Raw genomic sequence first — 18,049 nt, 5'->3', positions numbered from 1 at the left:
ACTTTTCCGCACTTCCATCAACTGCATGCTTTATCTTGTAAAGCCATTTTGAAGTGACCATTGCTTTGTCCTGGGGTCTGGGGACCACATCCCAAACATCGTTTTTCATAATGGACTCATATTCCTCGGTCATAGCATCCTTCCATACTTGATGCTTGACGACATCTGTGAATGACGAAGGTTCATTTTGGATGATCGTGCTCATGATGGTCAGGTATCCCTGATACCTGTTCGGCTTCTTATTTTCACGGAAGGTTCCTTGGGGTGCAATGTGTCCTTCAGCATCATCAAGTGTTCCCCTAAGCCATGAAGGCCTCTTCCTAAAAGAGGAAGGCTCTTGCAGAGGAGGATCAATAGGATCCATAGGTTCCTCCACATCAAGCATCGTCTCATCTTCTTTTTCTTTCGGTTCCCCAGTGTCAGCTTCTTTAGATCTCCTTAAAGTAGGAAGATTGTCTACCTTGCTAAGAGCCATATCTTAGTCAAAGGTGACATCATGACTAATCTCGACTTCCCTTTGACTAGCTACATAGGTTCTATAGCCCTTAGTATTTTCGCTATAGCCCACGAAGATTCCTTTCTTTCCAGATGCACCCAATTTATTCATTTTTTCTTTAGGCACATGAAAATATACAAGGCTTCCAAAAATTCTAAAATGAGATACGTCAGGTTTCTTACTGGTGAACATTTCTTCGGGAGTCTTGGAACCCAATGCTTGATGAGGGAATCGGTTTTGTACATATACGACGGTATTTGCAGCTTCGGCCCATAGAAACTTTGGAAGTCTTTAATCATGGAGCATAACACGGCCAACTTCCACAATTGACGATTCTTCCTTTCCGCCACACCATTCTGTTCAAGAGTGTATGGTGTAGTAGTCTCCCTCTTAATGCCAGCCTCTTTGCAAAATTCATGAAACTCATTGGATTCATATTCAGTCCCATTATCAGTCCTTAATATCTTGATCTTCTTTTTGGTTTGATTCTCGATCAAGGCTTTGAAGTGCCGAAACCAGGAGAACACTTCATCCTTCTTTTTCAAGAAGTATATCCAAGTTTTGCGAGAATAATCATCTGTAAAAGTGAGGTAATATAAATATCCTCCCAAGGAGTTCACAGGCATCATACCGGATATGTCTGAGTGAACCAACTGTAATATATCGGAGGTCTTGCTTTGGCTTGAGGGGAATGGTCCCCTTTTGAGCTTCCCTTCGGCACATCTTGGACATACACCTTCTTGCTCTAATCTGAACTCGGGCATCTCGGTCACCATTTTTCTTACATCGAGTAGAGCTTTATAATGAAGGTGAGCAAACCTCCGATGCCATAGTTTGGACTCAAGAGATGTGTCACAAGACATGACACCTAGCGGACTTCTACTGACCTGATATAATGAATCAACTCAAAACCCAAGAGTAAAAGCATCTTTAAAGTTCTTTTTCCATACATGTACCTTGCCATTGCTGAAGACCACCTTGTAGACTTTGTCTTCCATTGTCGAAATGGACACTAGGTTCTTTTTGAGATCAGGTACATATAATACATCTTGTAAGTGGATGGTATTTTACCCTGATTCAATTGAAGAGTGACATTTCCTATGCCATTCATGGGATATTTTGAATTATCTCCAAGAACAATTTCCAGGTTGGTTTCCTTCTCTATCAGATTATAGCGAGCTTCTTTGTAACCAGTGAAGTGCCTTGAGGCACCACTATCAATAAGCCAATTTCCCAGCGAGTCCAGGGCAGCAGTGGTAGATAGAGCTGCTGGTAGTTAATATTCATCTTGCTTATTGTTAACAGTGTTAGATTCATACTTGGAATTTCTTGCCTTCTTGAATGGTTGTTCTCTTCCTTGATTTCTGCACTCCTTTTATCTCTGCCATTTGACCTGCCATTCCTTTGATTGCCTTGAGAGGGATTTTGATCATCGTCTCGGTGTGAGTCCCTTTTATCAGGGCACTCCCTTGCATAGTGACCCGTTTTATTGCAATTGTAACATCGTCCTTTTCTTCCACCCTTTGGTCTAGCCTTTCCTTTGGATTTAGCCCCGTAATTGTTTCTTCTTTTAGTATGAAAAGAAAAGGCAGAGGGATGACCTTTAAGTATGGGCATTTCTTGCTCTTCCATCCTCGTTTCTTCTTGAATGTATCTGGCCATTAATTCCTCAAATCCAAGAGTTGTGAGTGTCATTTTCCTGTCAGGAATTACTTCCCCAATAGATAGGAGATCGTTCTTGATCTCGGTGATCCTTAAGAAATATGCTTGCATACTCTCATCTTTGCCCTTTTTAATTTCCTTCAGCTTATTTCTAAGAAACAAGACTTGATTTGCATCATTAACTTTAAATAAACTCACCAGTCTATTGTAGATTTCCTTGGAGGTGTTCAGCTCGGAAACATAGGCCACCAAGCGCTTGTCGATAGAGTCCCGAATGATCTTCCTTGCTTTGACTTCTCCCTTGGTCCATTTGTTCCTAGCAGCAGCGGATGCATTTGATGGAGGCTCAACAATCCCGCCTCTCACATGGTCCAACACTTCCTGCTCTTCTAATGTTAGATCGAGAGACATCTTCCATCCGTGATAGTCAGACTTCTCACGGAGTTTGTCTTCAGCAGGGAAGTGTGTTGAGGACCCCATGATTTCTTTTTAAGATAGCCTTGCCAACCTTCTCTTCGGTGATTGCTCGTGCTGTTGCTCTTGCTTGGGCTTTGTCTTCACCTCAGCTCCGATACCATGTTAAATTATGGTATGTTCTATGCTTAGAGCGGTTTACTTATTTTTCTTCTTATTAGCCACAGATTAACAATCGCATATACATTAAGTAAAGTGCGGATAGAACATTAAATGATCAACAGAAAACAAGCCAAGACAAGAGACGCAAGATGTGGCGGCTAGCGAGGGACAAACCCCAATGCGGGGAAACCCTTTGATCAAATCTTTTTTTATCTTCAATAGTTTAGCAGAGAGAAATAGTACAAAATCTGAATTTTGTAATTTTATATCAGCAGCAGCAAACCCTAGATTAACAAAGTCAAACTTGGTCAAACTAGCTAAAATTGACCTCTAAAATACTTGGTCAATTTCCGGTCAACTTGTCCTCGAATAGCCCGAAGAAACAGCGCTTGAACAACTCCAAAAGTTCAGTCAATTTGCAGATTTCTGAAGTCAACTTGCAGCCCTAAACTAGGGCAGCCAACATCGGTCAAACTAGAGGTCAGATCACCTCGATTTTCGTGCCAAAAATTGCGGCCTGCCTAGGAGAGGCAACCACACCCAATCCGCAATTCTAGAAGGTCAACACTTGGTCAACGTTGGTCAAAGAGATGACTTGTTGCCCTAGCGTCCTTTCTGCGTCTTCCTTGCCCTAGGACGTCATCCTTTCAGCCACACACGTGAGAGAGAGAGAGAGAGGCTCCTTTTATGCGTAGGAGAGAGAGAGAGAGAGAAGATGAGTGAATTGAATTGTCCAAATGAGGAGAATGCTCCTTGTATTTATATGCAAACGTTGAGGTTGAATAGACATGACTGTTGGGCTTTTGAGCCTACATAAGTTTGTTGGCCGACCTCGACAATTTGTCCATAATCAAAATAAATTCGTATCTCCAAAAATACTTATTGGAATCGGATGATCTTTAGATCAATCCTACACCTCTCGATGAGAGGAATCTAGGAAAAATATCAGAAGCCATAAATAAGGTGATCCACATGGAGTTTGGTCCTAGTTGCCAATTTTAACATTTTTCCACCTCTACACGAATATAATTGTATAAGGTGATATCTCTAGGCTCAATTATGTCTTTAATTTGCCCCAACATGTTATCCATCTTGTTCATATACCTCCCCAATTATTGGTCGATCTAAATCTGCTAACTTGATCATGTAATAAATTGGTTTGGTGAATTGCAAATCATATTTAATCTGTGACCAGAAGTAACTGTCAAGAATAGTGTCCTTGGATACATTAGCACCATCTCTATCAGTGTTAATGTCATCCCATGATTTAGAGGTCACAATATTATTTAAAGCTTGTCTCACCTTCATGGGCTGCCTAAAGGTGAGGAAATAACTTGCAAATCTTGTTTTTGCAAGTTTAAGCAACTACAACTTGGAGTAAGTGCCATAAAAGTAGTTTACCCTTGTATGCCCTGTGATAAATTTAATGAATTGCTTCCCTCTCTTGTAAAGCTCATTAATCCATCCACATTCTTTATGCTTTACAATATCATGCATCAAAAGGTTCAATGTGTGCACCAAGCATTCGGACCAAAGGGTGTGTGGATGAGTACACACAATAATTGTTCCTCTTGCCTTACAATTTGCTGCATTATCAGTGATCACTTGAACCACATTATTAGGACCAACATCTTTGATTGATTTCAATAGGAGATCTGCAATGTTTTGGGAAGTTGCACTAATGGAGGAGGAGTCATGACTTGCAATAAACACCGCACCACTAGCAGAGACATCAAGAACATTTGTCAAATGTTGGTTTCTAACATTTGTCCACCCATCTGATACAATGGATACCCCACAATCCACCCACTCATTTGTAAAATGTGTCAAAGCTCTTTGAACCTTTTCTTTTTCTCTTTCTAATAACACAGTTTTAGCTTTCTCATAGTTGGGGCTCTTGTATCCTTTTGGGGCTTCATTGATGCCCTTAACCATATCATGCCAATAGGGAGAGCAAAGCACATTGAATGGTACACCGCAAGCACAAAGAAATCGGACTATTCATCCCTTCCAGCAACATTCAGGAAATCCCCTATTGTTCTACTTTCAAAGGTTGCAAAAATACCATGAGGAGATGATCTACCAAATCTAGAGGTTGCACTTGATTCATAATGAGTTTTTTGTTTCTTGTTTTTTCTGTTGTGCAATGTCCCCTATTTGGATGTATTTTCTTCTTTGTTCCATTGAAACCTTAGGGCAAATTGCTATCCCCACTGCACCCTTTTTCTCATCACTGTCCATCACCCGAAAAAGATGATTCCTCAAATGGGTATATGAACCACTATATGGTTTTCCTCCATGACAACCAAGAGGGCACAAAAACTTGTAGCTTCCACCACGTTTTCCCCCTTCAAGTTTGAGCACATAATTCCACAAGGGTGTTAATACAACTTTCCCCTCTTGCATTTCAGTGTCCTCTTCATCCCCTTCCTTTTCAAACCCTTCCTCCTCATCATACATTGGGTGACTCATATGGGGACCACTATCCTCTTGTTCTTCTTCCCTTCTATTCCTACCCCCCTTTACCATCATGAAAACATAAAGTGGAATGATATATAGAAGCCAAAAGAACACCATTTTGGAATATGAATATAGATGGACAACCTGTAATGAAATGAGCAAGAAGAAAGAATGGGAAAGAGTAGGAGAGGGAGGAGAAAAATACAAACAACAATAACAGAAAAATGAGGGAGTTAGGGGTTTACACTTACTTCTTTAGCTCTTGTAGATGGAAGCCCTTCTTTACTCCTCCAAGCTCTCCTCAAGCCTCTCTTCTCCTCTCTTCTCTAAGTTCTACAAAGATGTAAGAGTGAGGAAAAGAGGGGGAAATGAGTTTTATCCCCATTTATTCTATCCCTAACTCACCTTAAAACCACCCCAACTCAAGTTAAAGCCACAAAAAAAGAGTCGGCCTTCGCTGAACCACCCGTTGGCCCTTGGATCCATTGTGGATCTGAGGTGGATCCCTGTCCGTAATTGCGGATTAGGCCATGGCGGTTCTGAATTTGCAGGAACTAGCCCATTTCGGCGGAACCGTGGATTCGCTGGGGGATCCCCCACGGATTCGTACGGGATGCGGTTCCCCCCTTGCAACCTTGGGTGGGTGGTAGGGAAAGAGGATAGTGCAACACTGATGGAGAGTCCAAAGACCCCTTCGATGAAGCCTCAAATTTGCCATTGAAGAGAGACTAGTGTCACCTCAATGTTGCTAGCTCCTTTCATTCTAGTGCCATCACTTGTGGCACATGGCTTTTGTATGCTAGTACATCTTAGCCATTAAGAGGAAACGAGTTTCCCTTGTACGAGAATTGCTTGGGTTGCTGTTGAACACCCATCATTGGGTTTCAATTAGTAGTCTCTCCGAATCCATTGACTCCCAAAGTTTTTGGACGACCACATCACTGTCGTCCATTATTGCGTTCCCCTTACCGAACACTGATACAGGAACTTGTTACGTGCGCTTTCCATATCTTGTTCCACTATGGTTACATGTTGCTGACCGAAATCTCAACCGCGATATCCCCCTCAAGATGTTTCTTGGGGTTTTTCCCCTTGTTTTGTCCCTTGTGTTTCAGAGCCATGGCTTCGAATTCTCTCCTCCACCTTGTGAAATGAGAACATCCTTCCTCTCAAGACACAAGTGTGTGGGAAATTGTAGGCTAAGTTGGGGAATTGAGGGAAACAAAATTCGTTGAATACATGGCACCAATGGACTATTAATTGCTCACGCACCTCCCACTTGACATTCTACCTCATCATATTGTGGTTTGGGGAGCATACCTTCTGACAATAATAGATAGAGCTTTGTTCGTCACTTGTAAAATGCTCAACTTTCACATTGCATGTACTTGGCATCTTGTTGCCGTCCTTCCCCTTTCCTCGGGCCATCCTTTCATTTATCTTGCATTTCGCTTGTCCAAAGATCGAGCCTTTGCTTGTGTTCCCACCATTATGCTCATTCATGGTGACGTTAATTGCAGAGGATGGCACCATATTGAAAGGTTAATGACTTCACTCTGCTTTGGCTTTTCAACTCTGTCTTTTCCTCTCCATTTTTGTGTTTTCCTCCATGCCGACACTCATATTTTTCTTGGGAGCTTCTGTAGTAGACTTGTTGCTAATAATCTTAGTTTCAAAGTGGACATTACAATTAATGTTGTTTTGGAATTATTACATGCCAAATATAAAATTCTTACCCTTTGTTGCTTATAGAATGTTGATTACACCAACTATAATCTAGGACAAGTTGAATAGGAAATGAAATGCTAACTCTAATTTGTCTACTTGGTTGGTCATAATCAATAGGATTTCGCAAGCTCCAATCAAACCCAAAGAGGCTTCCTTTGACTGCCTAGTTTCTTATTTTTTAGCATTGGCCCATGGACCTTGGCTAGCCAAACTGGCATTATGCCCCCCATCTATCCTTTATATAATAAAGGGGGGACATCTCTCGACACAATAGAAGGGTGAGATTTCGGGTCTCTTCTCAGCGTTCCCCTCAGAGAGAGCAACAGATACCATTGAGACCTGTTTGACGATGTTGAACCATACATCAGTTTGCAAGTTCTTAGAGCACCAGAGGGACTAGCTCTAGACAGTTCTAGAGCACAGCGCTCGTGACACGTCCGACTACCTCCCAGTCCCATAGGAGTAGCTAGAGACATATTCAGAGTTTCTTCCTTTCAACCTCAGATGCTAGGAGTATCCCTTGCTCATACATCCTCCCCATGATCATACAATTGGATCCACTGTTGGCCTTAGTGGACTTCAACATCGAACCTATACCCAGTTTGCCTCCCTCTCCATCAGTCATTACACATGAGCCTCTAACATCTCTAGTTCTATTGCCAGACCTTACCATCTCTTTCACTCATTCCTTTTTAGCAGGGCATTATTATTTTGTATCATGCCATAGACCAATGTTATCAGAACCTAACCGATCATCGAACCAAAAAACCTTGTGGATCGGGAATTGGTCAGATTCAGAAAAAAACTAGTTTACCAAAAACACATAAAATATTCATATTTTAAAGAAAAAACAGATATATTCATGTGCATCCATATGAATCCAAACCATTTATACACAAATATGCAAAATTTCTCATTTATATAGCAAGTAATAGTGCATATAACCAAAATAACACTTAGTGCAAAACATCACTGAACCAAAAATGTTACAGACATCAAGAAGCAGGCTCTAAAAGGCCTTTATAGTCCAAAATAACATGATAGATCATAGTATTATGCTACAACCTACAATACTACAAGCTACAACTACAACAAATCAATGATCAAATCATTAATCATCATCCGATTGTTGATCATACTCCTCATGCTCATTTGAAGAATGAGTAGCATCCAAGTCTGCAAGGGGATTATGGCTTGATTCCCCTGGCCCTGAAGTTGCCACTGGTGCTTCTGATATATCTGCCTCTGCATCCTGTGGAGCTGGGTCCAAGTCCAACCAAGAAAGGTCTTCATTATCAAATTCTAGTGCTTGAATCTCCACAACCCATTTTGATGTTGGATCAAAGTCACCCAAGACAATGTTGCTTGATTTAGGGGTTTTATTCAGTGAGTGGTTGCGCCTCAACGTTAGGTTGTATTGGAAAAAAAGCCATGTCATTTAACCGCTTTTGCTTCAAATGGTTCCTCTTCTTAGTGTGTATACGCTCAAACACTTTCCAATTCCGTTCACACCCTGAAGCTCAAAATTCAAATTGAAAATTTTTGCAATTGAGGGCATTCACTACCAAATTGTTGCCACCAATAGGCTGCAAAATGGGTGGAAGGAAAAAAAGTATTAGCAAATGAATTTGAAAGTTGAAACTTGGACTCAACAATTGTAAAATTCAAATTGAAATGAGTAAATTATTAATATACAAATTTGCAAATTTTGACAGTTCTTACCCGGGGGACTCTTTGCTCTGTTTCTTACAGCTATAGAAATTCCAAAGGTACCAATACTCTCATTGAATTCAAGAGCTTGTTATGAATTTGAAATTGAGTCTTGGAATCTGGGACCATGTGCTTAATGCATTTATACAATCCCCCTAAAACCTCCCCATCAACCTCAAAATTTGTAGTGTAATGGTACCTTCAAAATTCAGAAAACAAAAACATATTCATCAAGTCAACAAAACTAAAAGTTAAAAGTTAAAACTTATAACTTATAAGCAATGAGCATTGAAATCCAAAATTACATACCTTGGATTTAAGTAGTAGCCGACTGCATGTAAAGGTCTATGGAGTTGTTTGTTCCATATTTCATCAACGATTCTCCATAGAGGAATGTACTTTTGTCTTTTATCCCCGTATGCTTCCTTTACTCCTTGCCCTGATCCATAGGCTCATAAACAAAACCCATGGCAGGTTTATCATTATTCACCATCCACAAAACTCTGACAAGAGGCTCATAAAATAACACAATCTCTTTTGCTTTGACCAATTTTTTTTATCAAATACTTGGTCAACCATCTGTTTCCCTTCAACCTTTTTGCTCCACTGAGATGAATTCCATTCATCACATGAAAACATCTTCCTCAAGTTCGATTTTTGTTGAACAAGGGATTGCAACGAAAGGAAGTTGGTTGCAAATCGTGTGATGACTGTTCGAACAAACTCTTTACCCCCTATGTGCTTTCTCATAAGGTTCAAAACCCATGAGTGGTTGTAGATGTACCTGGTTATGGATTTTGCATCTTCCACACACTTCTTCACCCACTCAATTTTGCCAATATCCTCAAGCATGAGGTCTAAACAATGGGTTGCACATGGAGACCACCAAATGGTGGGGTGTTTTTCCTCCAACATCTTTCCCACTGCAACATAGTTAGAGGCATTATCTGTGATAACTTGTACAACATTTTCAACCCCTACTTCCATAACTACTTCATCCAAAAGATGAAATAGTAATTATGCATCCTTCACATGATTAGATGCGTCAATAGATTTGAGAAACATAGTACCTTTTGAACAAACAATTAAGAAATTTAGTATGGTGCGAGATCTACCATCAGCCCATCCATCAGACATAATTGTGCATCTTGTTTTGGTCCATGATTGCTTGAACTCTGTAAGGTACTCTTGTATTCTTTGGACCTCATTTTGTAAAAGTGGCTCCCTGATATCATGAAAGCTAGGGCCTTTGAAGCTTGCTCCACATGAAGCTATAACATCAATCATGGGTTGATAATATGCAGAATTAGTATTATTAAAATGTATGTCTGCATCATACCACCATCTAGCAATGCATTCATATGCAACCTCCTTCTCTATCTTCTTCCATTTAGCATCAAGGGTTGGTTGAGAACCAGGGGTGGTGTGAGTTACAAAGGAGTCAATACATTTACGAGCTGCTGTCCTCTTCAAGTTAAAAGCACTTGAACTACCCTCTCCAACTCTAGCAGGGAAACTAGAAGAATCTTCAAAACTGGGCACATATTCTTCAAAATGAGGGTCACCAAGTATGGCATCACCCTTTTGAATTTTGCCTATATATTTTTTAATTCTTTTGTTTTCCCCTTTTCTTCATTGTAGGCTTCAATTAAATGATCATTAGAAACATTTTTACAAGGTTTTACTTTCCCTCTCTAATGTGCTAGGTGTTCTTTAATTCTATGGTTCCCCCCACCCTTAACTTTTTTTCTACAATAGTTGCAGACTTTTATCCCTTGTTCGTTTAAATGGTAGTGAACCCACGGTGGATCATTCTTGGTTTTGGTGGCCATGAGGAAGAAATGAAAGATTTGCATAGAAAACCTTAAGGTTTCTAGAATTCTATGGCATTTTTTTTAGAGAAAAATAAAAGAAGAGTAGAGGCAATGAAATACCTGGAAAAGCTCTGTAAATTTTGAGAAGAGAAGCAGTTGCTGTCCTCTTCAAGTTAAAAGCACTTGAACTACCCTCTCCAATTCTAGCAGGGAAATTAGAAGAATCTTCAAAACTAGGCACATATTCTTCAAAATGAGGGTCACCAAGTATGGCATCACCCTTTTGAATTTTGCCTATATATTTTTTAATTCTTTTGTTTTCCCCTTTTCTTCATTGTAGGCTTCAATTAAACGATCATTAGAAACATTTTTACAAGGTTTTACTTTCCCTCTCTAATGTGCTAGGTGTTCTTTAATTCTATGGTTCCCCCCACCCTTAACTTTTTTTCTACAATAGTTGCAGACTTTTATCCCTTGTTCGTTTAAATGGTAGTGAACCTACGATGGATCATTCTTGGTTTTGGTGGCCATGAGGAAGAGATGAAAGATTTGCATAGAAAACCCTAAGGTTTCTAGAATTCTATGGCATTTTTTTAGAGAAAAATAAAAGAAGAGTAGAGGCAATGAAATACCTGGAAAAGCTCTGTAAATTTTAAGAAGAGAAGCAGCTGCAACCAATCTGAAAATAAACCTTCAATTAGCTCCAAAATCTCCTTTAGAAATTTGCCAACGAAATCCCTCAAAATAACCTTGCAAATTTCAATAATTGTTGAGAAAAAAGAAGAAGAAAATAATGACCACAATTTTTTTTCCAACAAAAAATTACAAATTTGAATTTTGCATAAAAACACTAAGGTTTTAAAATTTTTAGGGAAAAAAATAGATTTTTGAAGAAAAATAGAACATTAATGGTTGAAAAAAATACCTTGAATTTCCCTCTTAATTTTCTAAAGAAAATTAGCTCCAAAATCCTCCAAAATCAGCTTTGGAGCAGTCCCAACAAATCTAGATAAAAAATGGGGTTTTTAATCTTTTTGAGAGAAAAAATTTGATTTTTGGAGAAAAATGGAACAAAAAAAAGGGCAAAAATTTCCTTGATTTACCCTCTAAATTTTTTGGAGAAAATCAACTCCAAAATCCTTTGAAATCAGCTATGTAGCAGCCCAAAAAAATATAAAAAAAATTCTTCCACTAGCTCCAAAAACCACTGAAGAAAACCCAAAGATCTCTGGGAAAAAAATCTTTGAAGTCGCTGAAAATCTGCCAACAACTCTCCAAGACTCCAATCAACTCTTCTGTTAGAATTGGCAACTAGGGCCAACTTCCACCTTAGGACAACTAATATGATGGAGATGATTATTCCATTGGATTCCTCTTTCGGAGAGGTAGAATTTTGATATAAAGATCATCTCATTTTGACAAGCAGAAATGGAATTATGAATTTATTTCTCTTATGAACAAATTGTCAAGGTTGGCCATTGTAAAATGTAGGCTCATGAAGCCCAATAGATGGGTCTCCTCATCCTCAATGAATTGTATAAATAGAGGTGGCCTTTTCCTCATTTGGACATCATCTCATCACATCATCTTCTCTCTTGGTTCGTACAACTTGGAGGTATCTCTCTCTCTCTGCTTTGCATGTGTGGCAGAAGGCCGAGTTCTTCTGGGTCAAGCAGGCCGAATTTCAGAAGCGTTGACCAGTGTTGACCATGTTTTTTGGGCTAGGAAATCGATTTTGGGAGGCTGCATTTATTGGTACAGAAATCGAGATATTTGGGACAGTTTTACCAGTGTTGACTGTAGAAACTTGCAACAATATTTTCTCTCTCCTTTGACTAGTTTTGATCGAAGAATTTGGGTTGACCTTTGACTCTCCTAGAAGGCTGAATTGGACTGCTATTTGGAGGATGTTTTGGGGCAACTTTGACCACCATTGACTTTTTGGTTAGGGCTGATTTGATAGATCTATTTTGGGCTTGTATTTATGATATTTTTACTCTTTTATTTTTTTATTTTTATTTTTCTGCTGAACCATTGAAGAATAATAAGAAGATTTGATCAAAGGGTTTCCCCACATTGGGGTTTGTCCCTGGCATCCGCCACATCTTGTGTCCTCTTGTCTTGGCTTGTTTTCTGCATATGATTTTATGTTCTATTTGCATTTACTGTCAATGTTTATAAGTTAATGTGATTGCTACTGGATATAATTGGAATTTGTCATTGGGTTGCTAAAGGAACATTGAAGTAAATTGTCTTAAGCATAGAACATACCATTGTTATCTAAAATTAACATGGTATTAGAGCTGAGGTGAAGACAAAGCCCAAGCAAGAGTGAAGCAAAGCAATCACTAAGGGAAGCTGTTGGACAAGGACTTGGAACTAGTCCCAATGACGACTACATCTTTCTTCAAATCCAAGGACAAGCTTAAGGACAAGTCCGACTATCATGCATGGAAGATGACTTTGGATTTGACTTTGGAAGAGAATGATGCCATGGACTATGTCAAAGGAAGAATAACAGAGCCTCCTTCAAATGCATCCATTGCTGCTCAAACCAAGTACAAGAAAGGTGAGGTAAAAGCTAAGAAGATTATTGTTGATTCTATTCATAAGCCTTTGGTTGCATATATTTATGATTTGGAAACATCTAAGGAGATGTATGAAAGGCTGGTTGGGATGTTCAAAGTGAACAATGCAAATCAAATTCTCTTTCTCAAGAACAAGTTGAAAGATATCAAGATGGATAGAGGAGAATCGATCCAATCCTACTTCAGGGGGATCACCGAGATCAAGAATGATCTCTTATCTATTGGAGAAGTCATTGGTGACAAGGAGCCCACTCTTATTGCACTTGGAGGCCTTGCAAGAGGATGGGTTGTGTTCAACACTACCATACTCAACAATGATAGGATTCTGGGATTTGAAGAACTATTGGCCAGATGCACTCAAGAAGAAATAAGGATGATGGAAAGAGGCAAGACCTCAAATAGAAATAATCCTACTGCCTTCCCCGCTCATTCTAGAAGAAGGAATTATGCTGGTCCTAGGAATTAAGGACAAGGGTTCAAGTAGGGGTTCAAGGAAGGAAGAAAAGGAAGGTGTTTCAATTGTAACAAGTTTGGCCACTTCTCTAGAGAGTGTCCTGACATGAAGGATACTCCCAGAGATGATGACAACAATAATAACAACAACTTCAAGGGCAATGGCAATCGAAGGAACAACAAGTTCAATAATAAAGGGAATAAAAATGCTCCTGCCGCTTGAAATGGAGGTGGTCGTCCTCCCAAGAAGTTGAGAAACTCCAGGTAAAGCAAAATGAATTTTATCTTATTTCTGCCCTCTCCACCGCCTCTCCTCCGAATACATTGGACCATTGATTGATTAATAGTGGTGCCTCAAGGCACTTCACTGGGTACAAAGAAGCTCTCTCAAACTTGGTTGAAAAGAAGACAAATATGGAGGTTATACCTGTGGATAATGCCACTTATCTCGCAAAAGGAATTGGGACCGTTACTCTTCATTTAAATCAAGTTCAAACTCTTCATATACAAGAAGTGCTATATGTACTTGACTTGAAAAAGCACTTGGTTTCTATTTCTGCAATGGAAGACAAAGGTTTTAAGGTGTCATTCATTGATGGGAAGGTTCGTCTTTGGCAAAGGAATCCAAGAGATGCATTTGCTCTAAGATTCAGGGTAGAAAGTGTCTATTAGGTTGGAGGAAGTCCATTGGGAGAAATGATTTGTGACACCTCTCTTCAATCCGAATTATGGCACCGAAGATTTACTCACCTTCATTTCAAAGCCTTACTCGATCCAATGTAAGGAAGATGGTCACAGGGATGCCCTAATTCAACTTAAATTATGAAGGTGTTTGTCAGGGATGTGAAGCTGGAAAACATACAAGGGGACCATTCCCCTCAAGTGAAACTCAAACCACTGATATTCTTCAATTGGTCCATTCTTATCTATCAGGTATGTTGCCTGTGACATCTTTGGGTGGATATTTGTACTATTCTATTTTTGTGGATGACTTCTCTCGCAAGACATGGATCTATTTCTTAAAGAAGAAGAATGAAGTATTTACATGGTTCCTCTCCTTCAAAGCCTTGGTCGAGAATCAAGCAGGGAAGAAGATCAAAATATCGAGAAGCGATAATGGGACCAAATATGAGTCTAATGAATTCAAAGACTATTGTAGCGAAGCTAACATTAAGAGGGAGACTACCACCGCATATACTCTTGAACAAAATGGTGTTGTCGAAAGGAAGAATTGTACTATCATTGAAGCCACACAGGCTATGCTTCATGATCAAGGTCTTTCGAAGTTCTTATGGGGAGACGTTGCCAATACCATGTGTATGTCCAAAACCGATGCCCACATCAAGCTTTGGACTTCAAGACACCCGTAGAAGTATTCATCGGTAAGAAACCTGATGTTTCTCATTTTAGAATTTTTGGTTGTCCCGTATATTTTCATGTGCCGAAAGAGAAAAGAAACAAACTAGATGCATTTGGGAAGAAAGGAACATTCATGGGCTACAATGAAACTTCGAAGGCATATAGAATCTATGTGCCTGGTCAAAGGGAAGTGGAATTAAGTCATGATGTCACTTTCGATGAAGATTTTGCACTTAGAAAGATTCAAGATCTTCCTATTCCTAGGAAGGCCAATGATGATGTTGATGCAGAAAAGCAGGATGAATCTTTGTTCGATGAACTGATGCCCGATGTTGAAGGTTTGATGGATCCCATTGATCCACCTCCTAGTGAGCCCTCTACTACAAGAAAGAGGCCTTTGTGGCTTAAAAATACTCTTGAAGATGCCGAGAAACACATTGCACCGAGGAGGACATTTCGTGAAAGCAAGAAAGGAAATAGTTGTGAAGGGTACCTAGCAGCCATGAGTACCATTGTACAATCTGAGCCTTGTACATTCGAAGAAGTCGTGAAGCATCAAGTTTGGAAGGATGCAATGAACGAAGAGTATGAATCAGTCATGAAGAATGATGTCTGGTTGTGGTTCCTAGACCCAAGGATAAGTCTGTGGTCACTTCGAAATGGCTCTACAAGATCAAACATGGAGCTGATGGGAGTGTTGAGAAATTCAAGGCCAGATTTGTAGCTTGAGGCTTCTCTCAAAAGGAAGGAGTAGACTATGATGAGATATTTGCACCATTTACTCGATATATCAAAATCTGTTCGATCATAGCTCTTGCTACCTCGCAAGGATGGAACCTTCATTAGATGGATGTCAAAATTGCCTTCTTGCATGGTTCACTTAAGGAGGAATTATATGTGGAACAACCCAAGGGGTTTGAGGTTCAAGATCGTGAGACACATGTATGCAGGTTGAAGAAATCCCTCTATGGGTTGAAGCAAGCCCCTAGGGCTTGGTATGAGAGGATCGATAGCTATCTTATGAAGTTGGGATTTACGAGAAGTGATGCTGACCCGAACCTTTACTTCAAGGTTGAAAAGGACAAACCTCTCATTCTGGTCCTTTATGTGGATGATCTCTTTCTGACAGGTGATGATCCTCTCATTCATCAATGCAAGAGGGAGTTGGCGTCTGAGTTCGAGATGAAGTACCTAGGACTGATGCATTATTTCCTAGGGTTGGAGGTCTAGCAAAAGCCAGGTGAGATTTTCCTTTCTTAGGGAAAATATATTGTGAAGCTACTTGAGAGATGTGGGATGGTGGACTGCAAGTCTGTGACTACTCCAATGGAACTCAACTTTAAAAAGTTATGTGGAAGTGCTGCCGGGCCCGAATTGGCAAACCCTGCCGAGTATCATCAACTTGTGGGGGCAATGATGTTCTTGGTCAACTCCCGTCCTGACATATGATTTGCTGTGAACACGTTGATTCAATATATGGTCGAGCCTCATCACATTCATTGGATCGATGCCAAGAATCTCTTGAGATATCTCCGGGGCATAATCCACTATGGACTGAGATACACTACCGGGGATTTGAGACTACATGGATATACAGATGTTAACTGGGCTGGCAGTGTGGTGGATCGTAAGAGCATGTCTGGGTGTTGCTTCTATATCTTGCATGAGTAGGAAGCAGAAATTGGTTACACTAAGCACCGTCGAGGCCGAATACATTGCTGCGAGTATGGTCTGTTGTGAAGCAGTTTGGTTGAGGAAGCTCTTCAGTGAGCTGTTTGAGCACGTGCTAGATACCACCGTGATCTTTTGCGACAGTCAGAGTGGGATTTGTCTATCAGAGAATTCCGTGTTCCACGACCGCTCCAAGCACATTGATATCAGGTACCACTTTATTCGAGATATGGTACAACGGGGAGCAATTAGGCTCCAACACATCAGGACAGATGAGTAGGTTGCAGATATTCTCACAAAGCCTCTCGGGAAGGTCAAATTCTTAACATTTCGAGAGAGACATGGACTCATGGAACGACCCTCTTATGAGGGTCCCGTATGAGTTGAACATAGAGCTCTGGGAGCTCCTAGGGGCGTGGGGTACTTCTTGGAGCTAGCTATGAGCGACCATAAGGTGAGTGGTTCACCTTCCCCTAGTGGTGCGCTGGATACAGGGTGAGTGGTTCACCTTCCCCTGTGATACCCCATTATGGTTGACGTGTGTAGGGTGAGTGGTTCACCTTCCCCTACTCGGACACATGTATGTAGGGTGAGTGGTTCACCTTCCCCTACAATTGACATATGCATAGGATGAGTGGTTCACCTTCTCCTATGGCATATGAGCAGGATGAGTGGTTCACCTTCTCCTGCTGTTGCCCCGACACACATCCTACCCATAGAGTCCGAGACTCATGGGAAGTACCTCTCATCTGGCCAATGAGTTGGGAAAAGCTGGTTAGGGACCATAACACTACCGATGGATGCATCGTGTATTGCTGTACTCCCTATGACTAGGATGCATGGTGTTCAACAACTTGATCTGGGATCAAGGACTGACTTTAGTCAGTGGAGAGTGGTATGATACACTCTCGATCACTTCTTCATTATTACTTCATGGTTCAGCAGAGCAGAGCAGGGCATTGATGGCAACGATGGTTCAAGATGACAGGTTGGCATGATGATGGATTGGCAGGTGGAATTCTCCCTAGTTGAGAGGGAGTGTTAAAATTGGAAACTAGGGCCAACTTCCACCTTAGGACAACTCATATGATGGAGATGATTATTGCATTGGATTCCTCTTTCGGAGAGGTACAATTTTGATATAATGATCATCTCATTCTGACAAGCAGAAATGGAATTATGAATTTATTTCTCTTATGGACAAATTGTCAAGGTCGGCCACAGTGAAATGTAGGCTCATGAAGCCCAATAGATGGGTCTCTTCACCCTCAACGAATTGTATAAATAGAGGTGACCTCATTTGGACATCATCTCATCACATCATCTTCTCTCTCTTGGTTCGTACAACTTGGGGGCATCTATCTCTTTCTTTGCATGTGTGGCTGATCTCTCTCTCTCTCTGCCCCCCTCTCTCTCTCCTTCGCACATGTGGCAGAAGGCCGAGTTCTTTTGGGTCAAACAGGCTGAATTTCAGAAGCGTTGACCAGGGGTGATTTGACCAGCGTTGACCACAGTTTTTGGGCCATAAATTC

The 18,049-nt window shown here is 40.5% G+C and overlaps 1 protein-coding gene across 1 annotated transcript in view; it reads left to right on the top strand.

The window, feature by feature from the left end:
• Nucleotides 1-18,049, top strand: part of LOC149190153 (vacuolar protein sorting-associated protein 24 homolog 1-like) — an 83,234-nt gene that overhangs the window by 27,599 nt on the left and 37,586 nt on the right. The gene's annotated exons all lie outside the window — the stretch shown is intronic.

Source organism: Pinus tabuliformis, chromosome 3_1 (assembly GCF_031772625.1).
Source record: "Pinus tabuliformis cultivar Carrire ecotype Pingquan chromosome 3_1, CPIR1, whole genome shotgun sequence".
NCBI lineage: Eukaryota > Viridiplantae > Streptophyta > Pinopsida > Pinales > Pinaceae > Pinus > Pinus tabuliformis.
Note: the sequence above shows the minus strand (reverse complement) of the source record. Positions and strands in the feature narration are given on the sequence as shown.